The sequence below is a fragment of the Hyperolius riggenbachi genome, chromosome 12, assembly GCF_040937935.1.
Source record: "Hyperolius riggenbachi isolate aHypRig1 chromosome 12, aHypRig1.pri, whole genome shotgun sequence".
Taxonomy (NCBI): domain Eukaryota; kingdom Metazoa; phylum Chordata; class Amphibia; order Anura; family Hyperoliidae; genus Hyperolius; species Hyperolius riggenbachi.
The window spans coordinates 24,551,012-24,565,150 of record NC_090657.1 but is presented as its reverse complement, the minus strand read 5'-3'; the positions used below and the strand labels follow the sequence as shown (position 1 = coordinate 24,565,150).

The 14,139-nt window shown below is 45.1% G+C and overlaps 1 protein-coding gene across 8 annotated transcripts in view; it reads right to left on the bottom strand.

The window, feature by feature from the left end:
* TANC2 (tetratricopeptide repeat, ankyrin repeat and coiled-coil containing 2) overlaps positions 1-14,139 on the bottom strand; it is an 897,702-nt gene that overhangs the window by 415,363 nt on the left and 468,200 nt on the right. Inside the window, exon 1 of one of the 8 annotated variants that reach the window (XM_068263011.1) lies at positions 9,573-9,686. The exons of the other annotated variants lie outside the window; for them this stretch is intronic. The gene's annotated coding sequence lies outside the window, so the exon portion shown is untranslated. Of the gene's footprint in view, positions 1-9,572; positions 9,687-14,139 lie in introns of those variants that run through there. 8 annotated transcript variants of the gene reach the window in all.

The following is a 14,139-nucleotide window of genomic DNA, read 5'->3' as shown; positions in this document are numbered from 1 at the left end:
AAGCCTCATTTTTAGCTGCACAGAAGAAAACTGCCCGGGCATTTTTCCCCTAATGCTGTGCAAAGCATGATGGGATTTCTGATTTTGTTCTCGTTCTGCTGTTTTTTTTACGTTTTGAACTTGACATTTGAAGCCTATGGTGCGCAGGTGGTAGTGTTTATCAGGACACAGGGCAGTTGGAACTGTGTCACCTGCTCCTTGTCACCTCCTTTCAACCAAAAAGATGGCGGCCCCCATGACAAAGATGGCAGCCCCCATGAATCACAAACATTTGCCTGTTCTTTTAAAACAGGGTGAGTAAGATATCATATTACCGATCTATTGTAATTAACATAACTAATGTAACTTGATGACAGTATGTTTGTTTAGGTTGAAGTTCCCCTTTAAGTTTATAACTGGGGTTACCCACAACTCACATGCAACCCATGCAAATTATCTCTATGCTCCTGAAGCCAAGCTTGCATCCATAACCACTGGTGAAAAGCAAGCCTATAGCAAATTTAACAGAGCCAACATGCAGACAGGTTGTTTTGGACTGTTGGCCCTCCTGAGTATATGGCAGGGATTAATAACGCTGTATGAGATAGAGCTTTGGCCAGTACAGCAGAGTAACCAAGCAGCTCGGGGTGACACAAAACCACTACTAAAGTGCAGGGGACTAAAAAAGAGGAAAAGCCATCCTACTATAAAAGCAATGCTAAGCATTGGTTTTTTAGTAGGAGGGCTTTCTGGTCTCTTCAAGTCACCTATCCTTTCCTAGTGGTTTTGGGTCACCCCGAGATGCTTGGTTACTCTGAATGAAGCAATACTACTTATAACAAATTATAATCTTGTCTGAAAAGAGGTGTGTATGGAGTACATTTGAGGCCTCTTTGAGATGGGAAGTATGAATTCCATGCTTGCTGAGCAGATCAGCATCCCGTCTGCCGCCCGCCAGTACAATTCCGGTGCAACTTAAATGCAACCAGAGCAGGGACAAGGTCCTCCAGCACCCAAGGCTGAGACACCAAAGTGCGCCCCTCCATCCCTCCCACCCCAGCCGTCACACACTGATTGCTATTACACTAAGAGGGCCACAGGGCCCACAACCTCCCCAACACCTTAATATCTAGCTATCTGGCTTGCAGTCACTGCTATGTATCCCCTTTTCTTATTTCTTTCTGCTTCATACACAATTAGGAATGACAACTGAATGAATTGTGCGCCCCCTCCTACACTGCGCCCTGAGGCTGGAGCCTCTCCAGCCTATGCCTCGGCCCGGCTCTGAATGCAACCAAATTACAGGGGAGGAAGCAAGTGCCGAAACTTGGTGGTGTTGCCTGGCTGCAGAGGACTGCAACATGTTGAGTCTGAGCACAGCTGTGCCGAGCTCAGATCTGACTCTATTGGGGGGGCAACCTGTCCAGCACTAACTAGTGCCCAGCGGGTGCAGGAGAGCAGCTGACACCACCTGTCAGTTTCCGGTCTGAAGGGGGCCTCAAGATTTCCAGGCTTGGAGCATGATGGACAGGCTGTGTGAAAGAGTTTGAAAAGGGAAGTGACACTCATGAGAAGTCTTGGATGCAGGAGTGAGAGGAGGTGACCAAGCTATACGACAAGAAGGTCTCACGGGAGGAGCAAAGGTTCAATATTGGGATCAACATTACACTCAACCGACCAAAAACTAACATTGTGGCTTAGGGCTGGTTCAGACGGGCGCTTGTGCAGCGTTTACCGCCAGCGTTCAGGGCTTGGCGTTAAACGCTCCCATTCAAGTGAATGGGAGCGTTTGTACCAAGCTTTTACGCGCGTTTACACAAATGCGGCGTTTGGGTCCCGATTTTCCCTGGCGTTCAAGGAGCCCCTGGAAGCTACATGTAGCTTCCAGGGGCGGTTAACCGTGACGGGTAATGTCCCCCTAGGGGAAGAAAAAACGCGACCGCATCCGAACGCAACGCGAACGCTGCTGAAAGCTTGAACGCATCACCACCGCGACGCCAACAAACGCAACGCCTCTGAACGTCAGTCTGAACCAGCCCTTAGTCTTTTTATCATAATATTGATGGTAATAATATTCGTGAACAAAGTATTTACCACTCAGGACGACATGAGGCAGAGGTGACAAAGCAAAATTTAAGAGCCAGTCTGACCAACTGGGGAGGAAATAGGAAATATTTAGAAGCCAACTATATTGACAGTAAACAGTAAAAAAAAACTTGAAATACAGGCATCAGCTGTAATTTGTTGGTGGTGCATTGGCTTCCTGGCACCTATGTAATATATGAGTATTATTAACTAGGACTTCTTAAACAATGATAAATATGAATGCCCTAGATTCCCCTCCCAAATTTTACAATGTCAGTTGAGGTGAACAGGGAACTATGCCATTACTCACACAATTTTTACATTTGATACAGCTGTTCCAGAGAAATTCCCTTTGGAAAGGCAGTCACATGACCCACAGACCTGAGACCAAAGTATTGAGCTGCAGACAGAGCAGGAGTTTCTCCCAATGCATATCCCAATCACCAGACCACTCCCACCTCCTCCCTTCTGTGGAACATGGGAAGTAGATGGGCAGGTCCAGCTCTGAGTTCACAAGAAAAGGCTAGCTAGTACCCCCTCCTAGTTCATTCAAGACTTTCTCGGGTTGGTGATAATGGGGTGGGGAGGAGTTTTGATGGTTTATAGATTGCTGTTCACTACAGCTAAGCAATAAATGACATTAGCACAGGAAGTCACTAGTGCAAACCCAGCCAGCAGCCAGGTAATACAAAAATCAATAAAGCAAAAATGGTTTATGAGCAATGTACAAGTCTTTGTACATTTCAAATACTGATACATTCCGCATAACCTGCTTAATAAAGGCATAACGTAGGGCTTAAAAATATAACTAGGATCAAACACACATGCAACACAATTTTGCCTCAATTCACTCAGCTTTATCAAACACTTTATCAAACGTTTGATAATTTACCTCATGGGTAAAATCTAATTTTGATTTCACTAAGGTGTTATAGATCTATTGAACGTTTTGTCGATAAAACATTCCATAAATCTATAACATCTTGGTGAATTCAAAATTAGATTTTACCCATGAGGTAAATTATCAAACGTTTGATAAAATGTTTGATAAAGCTTAGTGAATTGAGGCCTTTAACCTCCCTGGCGGTCTATTAAGATCGCCAGGGCGGCTGCGGGAGGGTTTTTTTTTAATTAAAAAAAAAACTGTTTCATGCAGCCAACTAAAAGTTGGCTGCATGAAAGCCCACTAGAGGGCGCTCCGGAGGCGTTCTTCCGATCGCCTCCGGCGCCCAGAATAAACAAGGAAGGCCGCAATGAGCAGCCTTCCTTGTTTTGCTTACATCGTCGCCATAGCAACGAGCGGAGTGACGTCATGGACGTCAGCCGACGTCCTGACGTTAGCCGCCTCCGATCCAGCCCTTAGCGCTGGCCGGAACTTTTGTTCCGGCTGCGCAGGGCTCGGGCGGCTGGGGGGACCCTCTTTCGCCGCTGCTCGCGGCGGATCGCCGCAGAGCGGCGGCGATCAGGCAGCACACGCGGCTGGCAAAGTGCCGGCTGCGTGTGCTGCTTTTTATTTCGCTCAAATCGGCCCAGCAGGGCCTGAGCGGCGACCTCTGGCGGTGATGAACGTGTATAGTCGTCCATACCGCTGAGGAGGTTAAAGAGTCCTGTACACTGGCTATGGCCTAGTGCACACCAGAGCAGTTCGGCAGCGTTTTTCGATCCGCTTGCGGATGTGGAAACGCTTGGGTAATGTATTTCAATGGGCTGGTGCACACCAGAGCGGGAGGCGTTTTGCAGAAACGCATACTCCCGGGCTGCTGCAGATTTTGGATTGCGGAGGCGTTTCTGCCTCTAATGTAAAGTATAGGAAAACCGCAAACCGCTGATAAACGGCACTTCAGAGCGATTTTGCAGGCGTTTTTGTTACAGAAGCTGTTCAGTAACAGCTTTACTGTAACAATATATGAAATCTACTACACCAAAAACGCTTCCCAAAACCGCAAAATGCTAGCTGAAACGCTACAGGAAAATAAGAAAAAGTGTTTTAAAATCTGCTAGCATTTTGCCGATCTGCTAGTGGTTTTTGGTGTGCACCAGGCCTCAGTGTGGCTTTATGTCTCTAGATGCTCCAGCAAACAGGGGTTGTGTTCTTGCAACAGGCTGGGGCTTGTAGTCTGGTACAGCTGGAAACAAGTCAAAATGCCAATAGCATTGGTCACCACACTAGAACTGCATGGGTCATTAGATCTGTCCTCAGGAGTTTGGCTATATCCACTCTGCCAGCAGAGAAACATTCTACAACAGATGCTTTCAATGACTCAGCTCAGGAATGTATACAAACTCACATATGACACACTACTATCCAAACCAAAACAGTCTGCACCCCTTGCCGGTGAGTCCTGCCCAACGCTAACACTATAAGAGGCACCATTTATTGTACAGGTCTTATTTACAGAACTCAGTATTGTCTACTGGATGTAAATTGATCTAAGGAGCTGTAGTTCAAGCTGAAACATGGTCATGTGGCAATAACAGGATAGTCAATTCATAAATCACAAAGTTGCTAATGTGTCTTTAAAGAGGAACTGACGCAAAAATCCTAAAATTTACAACACATACAAATAAGAAGTATATTTCTCCCAGAGTAAAATGAGCCAAAAAATATGTTTCTCCTCTGTTGCTGCCACTTACAGTAGGTAGTAGAAATCTGACATTACCGACAGATTTTGGACTAGCCCATCTCATGAGGGGGGGTTCTCAGGGTTTTCTTTATTTATAAAAGCTCTTAGTGAATGGCAGTTGCTCTGTCCAACTGCCAAAATAGTGTGCAGCGAGCAGGGAGGCTGGCCAGCATCTTTGTATTAATCATTTTCAGGGAATGTCTTTATAAAGAATAAAGGCAATGCTGAGAATCCCCATGAGGAGATGGACTAGCCCAAACAGATGGACTGTTGTTAATGTCAGATTTCTACTACCTAGTGTAAGTGACAGCAACATAGGAGAAAATTAACGTATGGCTCACTTTACTATAGGAGAAAAGTACTTCTTATTTGTATGTGTTGTAAATTTTAAGATTTTTGTGACTGTTCCTCTTTAAATATATTGACTATATGGGAAGAACACGAAAAGCGAAGGAGGAAAAAAAACAAACAAGAACAGGCCTCCCAGTTGTTGCCTACCGTTAAACTGCCCAGTATAATATTATTTTAGTGGGACTGACGCAAAGGACTTCAGTCCATACATGGTAACGATTTCAAAAAAGAAAATGCAAAACTCAACTCAATAATAAATGTAAGATGCTACTCTAAAAAGCAACTGATACACAGGCCAGTTACTTCCAGCTAACATAAGCCCCTTGTCAGACATGCTGATAAACATGGCCTAGTGTCTGACCCGATGAAATACACAGGAAGGGGTGAATGGGTGTAGCAATGGCAGATCTTATCTACAGCAGTGCAAAGTACAATAGCCTTCAGTTGGATAAAATGTAATGAACCATGGATGTCAGGGCATCTTGCGCCTGTGTACTAGAAGTTATAGAGAAGCATGTGACCAGCTTGATCAGATGACAGATTTCTAAAGCTCTGATTTGCTGGTCACAATCAGGAGACCAGCAAATCAGAGACAACAGACTAATGGCCCATACTCACGGGCTACAATTGTCGCCGCCACCACGTGGCACGCGAATGTTGTGGTGACAGGTCGCCCGTGAGTATGGCGCGCGCACCCCGAACCGTCGCTCGTCGCAGCTGTCCCCAGGCGATTGCCGCGGTCAATCGCCTGCCGCAACTTCGCCGCAACTGTCGCTAGTCCGCGTGTGTATGCGGACTAGTGACAGCAACCTATATGCAGAACATGGTGCTTCTGGCGGTAGGGGGAGGAATGTCGCTGTCGCCGGCCTGTCGCGCACACGCTCACATGTGCTAGCGACAGGCCACAAATGTAGCCCGTGAGTATGGGCCATAGAGCAAAGTACCTATGTGAAGATGCATCGGGTAATAAGAGATGACAATCGTTTTTCCCGGTGCATCTTCCGCAATCGCGTAAGCAATGAGCTAACGTTGCGGTGTTAACTATCAATTTTTAGTGGCAATTTTTCATGAGCATCAATGGAGATCTGAACAATTGCTCATCCGGTGATCTATCAGGGTCGTTTAATATGAACCATCACTGCAGGTGGTCAAGTATTTTCACAAAGCGATGTTACGCAATATTGCGAAAATAAAAAATCACATTGAGGGTATTGACCTTATAGTCCCGTACACACACGCTCAATGTCGCCCAATGGGGATTAGGACCCGATCCTTGCAGGGCCGAGGCTATGCAGATGCGTAGTTCCCTTGCAAGCAAGCAACGTGCTGTATTCTATGCAGGGGGAAGAGCGGCATGGGGTGATGTAAGAGGGGTGTACAAGACAGGCCAAGTGATCTGCTAGGACACATCGCTGACCGAGTGGCCGAGAGGGATCAGGGGCTGCTGTGTACACACTAAATTATCATCAGAGGAGAATGCTATAAGCTGCCTCGCCAGAGTATAATCTTGACATGTAAGAAGCTTTAGGCTGGCCGTACAATGGCTGCTTTACATGCGGATCCAAAATACTTTGTATGAACAAATCTTTCAGCAATTTATTGACATCTACACATGAGGGAACAATAAACTTATCACTTCAATCACTTTATTGACCAAAGGGATGATGAGGCAGCAGTAAATTTTCCTTGAGTAGGTAGGGGAGGAGTGTAGAGGGTGTATTGACCACATAGCTGTGCAATAACAGCAGGGATAAGTGGTCTGGCCAGTTTTTTAAAGGGAACCTAAACTGAGAAAGACATGGACTTTTCCTTTTAAAATAATACCAGTTGCCTGACTCTCCTGCTGATCCGGTGTCTCTAATACTTTTAGCCACAGCCCCTGAACAAGCATCCAGATCAGGTGCTCTGACTGAAGTCAGGGCTGGTGCACACCGAGCGGGTTTTTTGGCATTTTTGCAGCCGCTTGCGGCTGCGGATACACTTGGTCAATGTATCTCAATGGGGTGGTGCACACCAGAGCGGGAGGAGTTTTGCAGAAACGCATACTCCCGGGGTGAGGCATTTTTTTGATTGTGAATGCGTTTCTGCCTCAATGTTAAGTATAGGAAAAACGCAAACCGCTCTGAAAAACGGCAGTTCAGAGCGGTTTTGCAGGCGTTTTTGTGACAGAAGCTGTTCAGTAACAGCTTTACTGTAACAATATATGAAATCTACTACACCAAAAACGCTTCACAAAACCGCGAAATGCTAGCTGAAACGCTACAGAAAAATAAGAAAAAGCGTTTCAAAATCTGCTGGCATTTTGTGGATCTGCTAGCGGATTTTGGTGTGCGCCAGGCCTCAGACTGGATTAGCTGCATGCTTGTTTCAGGTGTGTGATTCAGCCACTATTGCAGCAAAGAGATCACCAGGACTGCCAGGCAACTGGTATTGTTTAAAAGGAAACATCCATATCCCTCTCAGTTTAGGTTCCCTTTAAAAATGAAATCTTTTCAGGATGGAGTGGAACAAGTTGGTGTATTGTTCATTACTGCCCAGTCTATTTCCAAACAGGGAGGTTGGCAAATCTGACAGTTACTGACATGTGTTTAGCTAGTTGGTTTAAATTCTGCCTCACTGTACATGGAAATCACTGGAAATCACCAATCTAATTGTATTACGGTATAAAATTGCACGTGGCAACGTTAGGTGACCAGATAATCTGTAGACCGTGCGGGTAGGGTCCTCCTTAAATATGGAAATCTTTGGACATACACCCTGAAGCAATATGCAATTATGGGAAGCACAAGCTGTAAGCCTGATACATAAATATTTCCATATCATGTGCACAGTCAGTGTGGAGTTCTAGCACACTCCCCCCTGTTCCCAAGCACACGTCACAAGAACAATGTGTAGTAGCATCCACGCTTCTCTGGGCTATGCATAACCCCCCCCCCCCCCCCCCCCACACACACACACACACACACACGCTTATTTATAGATCTGCTTCAGGTCAGACATATAGAAGCACCTGAACTACCTGCTAAATACTGCAGTCCTGATATGAGCAGCTCCATAGCACAACCAATATTAAGATTTTTCTAATTCTGCAAAACTAGGTACAGATACAAGAACCATTTGGAATAGACATCCCCGTAAAAGCTTGAAAATAACAAAAGCTAAATACCAAATATTGTGTTCATTGTGATTCCTGTAAAGGAAAAGTTGGACAGGCAGCCCTAATGTCGCCCAGCCACATGGCGTTCAATGCTTTGTGACTGACAACTTCTGAACACCATGCACTATTCAGATAAGGATATTGTTATTTCTTTCTGCAAAGTGTAAAATCTGGGGGAAAAATATGAACTGCATTTGTAAGCCTGACAGGATTTGACACAATGTGCAGCGTGTATGCGCATAGGAAGATCACTGACCCATATCAGCACCTGCTTGGGTCACTAACATGTCAGCTTTGACAGATGTACAGAGCTGAATAATGACCTCCACTGAATATATACAGGAGTTCACTAACTGCAAACACTCATTGCAAGGAGGGCAGGCACAGGCACACATGGGAGATTTGTCATAACGCTTGACAGTTCGCCCAACAGCACTGCAGCAATTGTTACCATCCGCCGCTAAAGTGGAGGAATCCTCTACAATGTAACCTGCAGCAACGTCAAAGCATCCCCCAGCATTCATTGCTACAAACTCCTGCGTCTAATGTGCTGTACTGTATTATATACAATGCCACAATTTCACACATGTATATAGCACACACATTTTATTCACACACACACGCACACACATTAAATATATACACACACACTTATTAAATATATACACACACACACATCTATAATAAATATAGGTGCACACATGCTCGATTACAATATACATACACATATATATATATACACACACACACACACACCTATAATAAATATCGGTGCACACACACATGATTACAATATACATATATACACACACATTAAATATTTGCACACACATACTGTGTAGGATACATGCATGCACAGACACTTATATAAAAGAAACCAAACCATAATAAAGTATTACTTTTCTGTATGACAACCGAGTAACACTACACACACTCACTACATGCAGCATATCGAACAATAATGGTTTGTCACAAAGGATTTCATTTCAAGCTGCAAAAGGCAAAACAATCCTTGAAAACTTTGTGTAAGGCATAACAGCAGCCCAATGTGAGACAGATACTACTGTAAAACCTCCCCAAATGAAAGGATGGGTTTTCTGCTAGGACAGTCAGAGCCCAGACCTCCCATCACGCCAATGACCTGTGAATTCTATGGGGCAGGACACTGCTATTATCCTTCATTATCACCTACTGCAATTCTGTGCCCGAGCCCAGAGAGGATTATTATTATACCTTTGTGCATGTAATTGCTGAGATGGAATCACACGAGGGGTATTATCTCACAAGGCACATTACGGTGCAGCAGTCTTATAATAGCAGCAAAAAGACTTTTGTCCCAACAAAGTAGAAGCACAGAGAGTTGTGTCGCTGCTTACCTTACAAAGCCCTGCCACAGAACAGAGGTTACACAAGAAGAGCTCTTCTGAGGAACACACCAATATATATCCACTGAGTGAGGGAGACATTGAAGTCATGCAAAGCTTTGTATCCTTTCTCTGGCTAAGCATGCTGGTTTACAGGCAGGGCAGGAAAATGCAGGAATCTCTTCCTCGTCTCCCCTCCTCCCTTTACCTCCACCCTCCCCCTCTGGCATCCTCCTCCCCTCCATCTTTTGTTCAGTGTCTCCTCTCTGCACACGTAATGTGCTTGACCCCACTGACTATACTGTACCTGCTGCAGCAGCCTGCATGATACTGATCTCTGACCTCTGGCAGAAGGCACTGAGGCCAGCTTGTATGTCAGATCTCTCAGTGCAGAACTTCTGCTGGAAAATTGTGCCTTCCATTCAACATAAGAGAGCCCTCGATAGCCTCAGCAGAGCCGATTATACACCCAGACCTTTTCCGCTGTCTACAGTTTATTGTCCTCTTGTTGACATGAGAGTGGACAACACAAGCTGTGTAGAGGAAGTGTTGTGTATACAAGTGTGGACAAAAGGGAGACACAAACACAACTAGGGTGCTTCTGCCCACTTAGATACCATTATTGTACAAACAGCTCAAATGTTTACAGCAAACAGACCTAGAATGACCTGTGCCATTAGAAGCTCCTGTATAATACGGAAAAATTTTCCTATAGGTGCTCATTAGGGCTCATTTACATGCAGCTGTGTGTCACTCATGGTGGCGGAGCTTGCGATCCAATTCATCATACTGAATGGAATTGCAGGCTGAATCGCCCCGAAACGCAGCAAAGCGTGGCGATTAAGCGGTTAAACGCAGCACATGTCTATGCACTGTCTGCTGTCTCCGCTATCACGTTTCCGAAAGAACGCTATACGGAAATTATCCCTTAACGGTACAATCTCCCAAACGGCCAGCCATATGATCAATCCGATTGGGCGCCATAATGGTGGCCACTAACTGTCCAATTTCTAGCGAAAAATCGTTTGAGCGATCAGAAATTCTGATCGGATTTTTTTTTTGTCGTTTGTGATAGATAGCGGTGACTAATATGTTGGCACTTTATAAATCCAATAAATAATAATAGGAAGCAAAAAGCAAAAAATTGGTTCATTGATGTTGTATTGAACGATTTCTCTTCCGATCAGAATTATCTGATCACTCAAACAATTTTTTTGTTTAAATCTATCAATAGTTCCATTGATTTGAATTTAAAAACTATTCTTTCGGTCTGATTGGATTGCTCATTTTCCCCTGCGTTGGTTGGGCCAAACAATCGTTTCCAACTGATCGCAATGATTGGATGGTCGATAGTTCCGAAAATTGGGTGATTAATGGGTGCTTTTAGAATGCCAAAAATCCTCAGAGAGAAAAAAAGGTGATGATTAAATTATTTGTAAATAAATGGTGTTTTTAAAAATATTTTTGAATAAACTGTTGGTAATTAAAAATGTAATATCAAATTAATAGCAACCAATTTAGTCACGACAAGTGCCTGGTGATCTGAAATAAGAAGCCAAGCATGGAAATTCTGCACCAATACAATACATGAAAGATACCTATATAGGCTGTTTGTACAACTGGCCAATGTGTTGAGGTACAATGCCCTGCCCCCATCACATCACACAAAACATTCATATGACCCTACAGCAGAGTGCACCAACAAGGCCATATGTATAGCGTTGTAACCAGAGGGCGCGCCCCCCCCCCCCCCCAGACTGCCCTTTGCCCACATATTTACATTTTCTGCATCGCCCACTGACTTACATGCATTCTGCCACCTCTGTAGCACCGTGGTAATGCGCTGCTGACTTTGCAGTGGGTTACGGCCAATCGGGAACTCCCAGCACAATGCAACGTGTTAAGTGTTATAGGCCCAATTGCCTTGCATTTTCATTGCGTTTACCTGTGGCAAAACAGAGTAATGCAATGCACATACAAGGCAAGTGTAAAAGGGGCCTAACGGCTCATACACACTTCCAGCATGCACACAACCACATGCCCAACCTGACAAACCACATGCCCAACCTGACAAACCACATGCCCAACCTGACAAACCACACGCCCAACCTGACAAACCACACGCCCAACCTGACAAACCACACGCCCAACCTGACAAACCACACGCCCAACCTGACAAACCACACGCCCAACCTGACAAACCACACGCCCAACCTGACAAACCACACGCCCAACCTGACAAACCACACGACCAACCTGACAAACCACACGACCAACCTGACAAACCAACACGCCCAACCTGACAAACCACACGCCCAACCTGACAAACCACACGCCCAACCTGACAAACCACACGCCCAACCTGACAAACCACACGCCCAACCTGACAAACCACACGACCAACCTGACAAACCACACGACCAACCTGACAAACCACACGACCAACCTGACAAACCACACGACCAACCTGACAAACCAACACGCCCAACCTGACAAAACACACGCCCAACCTGACAAAACACACGCCCAACCTGACAAACCACACGACCAACCTGACAAACCACACGACCAACCTGACAAACCACACGCCCAACCTGACAAACCACACGCTCAACCTGACAAACCACACGCTCAACCTGACAAACCACACGCTCAACCTGACAAACCACACGCCCAACCTGACAAACCACACGCCCAACCTGACAAACCACACGACCAACCTGATAAACCACATGCCCAACCTGACAAACCACATGCTCAACCTGACAAACCACACGCTCAACCTGACAAACCACACGCCCAACCTGACAAACCACACCACATGCTCAACCTGACAAACCACACGCTCAACCTGACAAACCACACGCCCAACCTGACAAACCACACGCCCAACCTGACAAACCACACGCCCAACCTGACAAACCACACGCCCAACCTGACAAACCACATGACCAACCTGATAAACCACATGCCCAACCTGACAAACCACATGCCCAACCTGACAAACCACATGCCCAACCTGACAAACCACATGCCCAACCTGACAAACCACATGACCTGTACGTACACATGCCTAGACGGCTAAACAGCCAACTCAATTAACATACTGCACATGCAAGAGGACTACACAGTCAAAACAAGTACAAGTCTTTCAAACAACTTGTACACACACACCAACTGCATGATGTCAAACCAACATAGATCCAACAGTTGGATTGGGCAAACCACCTGTTATCAGTTGCTCATCAAGTTGTTTGCACGCGTACACATGCCTGATTATCATCCAACAGACTAAAGTCAGATGATAATCAGGCTGAACGGTTGGTCAGTGTGTACTTAGCTTTAGAGGGAAGACGATGATCATCCAAAACTTGCCATTTTGCATCAGATCAGGCTACAGTCTTGTGTGTGAGATTGCAGCAGATGACCACTTGTCAACAGTTCTAGGTGGGACAGATATTATTCCTCTTTGCTAAGGAAGTTCACGAGCTCCTTCAACCAGCCCACCATTAGGGTGTGTTACAATAGACTTTGCAGACTGTGAACCTAGTGCAAGGTAAGTGTTGCCAGGAGGGATCAAGAATCGATCCATCAAGCATCAGTTCAGGGCCAAATGCTGTACATATGCGTAGCTAGGGCTCTAACCTAGGGGAGCACTCTATCTATGGACTGGTGAAGATGGTGGAACAGCACAATAGAGCAGCTTCAGGCAGGCAGGGTAAGGAAGGCAATAAATAAACGAGGCAAACATCTCTGGATCTTTTGGTGAATCACTGAAGCAGCTGTACACATGCTAGATAAGTGATGGCTAACCTTGGCACTCCAGCTGTGACAAAACTACAAATACCATCATGCCTCTGCCTCCCCGAGTTATGCTTAGAGCAGTCAGAGTATTGCAATGCCTCATGGGACTTGTAGTTCCACCACAGCTGGAGTGCCAAGGATAGCCATTACTGCACTAGATTCTTGCACCGACGACCCTGGCCTTGCACCTCCACTGAGTTTAGCATAGTGTGAGGCAGGGCTGTGGAGTCGGAGTCGTGGAGTCGGAGTCGTGGAGTCGGGAAATTTTGGGTGCCTGGAGTCGGAGTCGGGAAAAAATGCACCGACTCCGACTCAGACTCCTAATGAATTTGTAACTGTAATTAAGATAGAAAATATGATAAAATGTTCTATTTCTCAGATAAGTCATTAAAAATAATGTATATATACAGTATATATACAGTAATAGCTGTGCTTAGTCCACAAAAATGAAATAAACCAATCAAAATTAGTTACTTGTGCTGCTTCAATAAAGCAGTCCCCGTATTTTTAAGGTCAAATATACACATCTGATTGTGACTGTATATATGATGTGTACACAGGAATCTCTTATATATACTAAATAACATCTATGCTGTAAGAATAAAGCCTGATGTGTAGCTGTGTCACTAATAGAGATGGTCAACGAGATGGAAATAATTCTGCATTGATGCAGATTTATGCAAATGTATGCACTCCCTTTGCTGATGAAATCAAATAATTTGATATGTTGTTAAAATTTGGTTTGGTGACTACAAATTAAAGGGTAACTGAGACG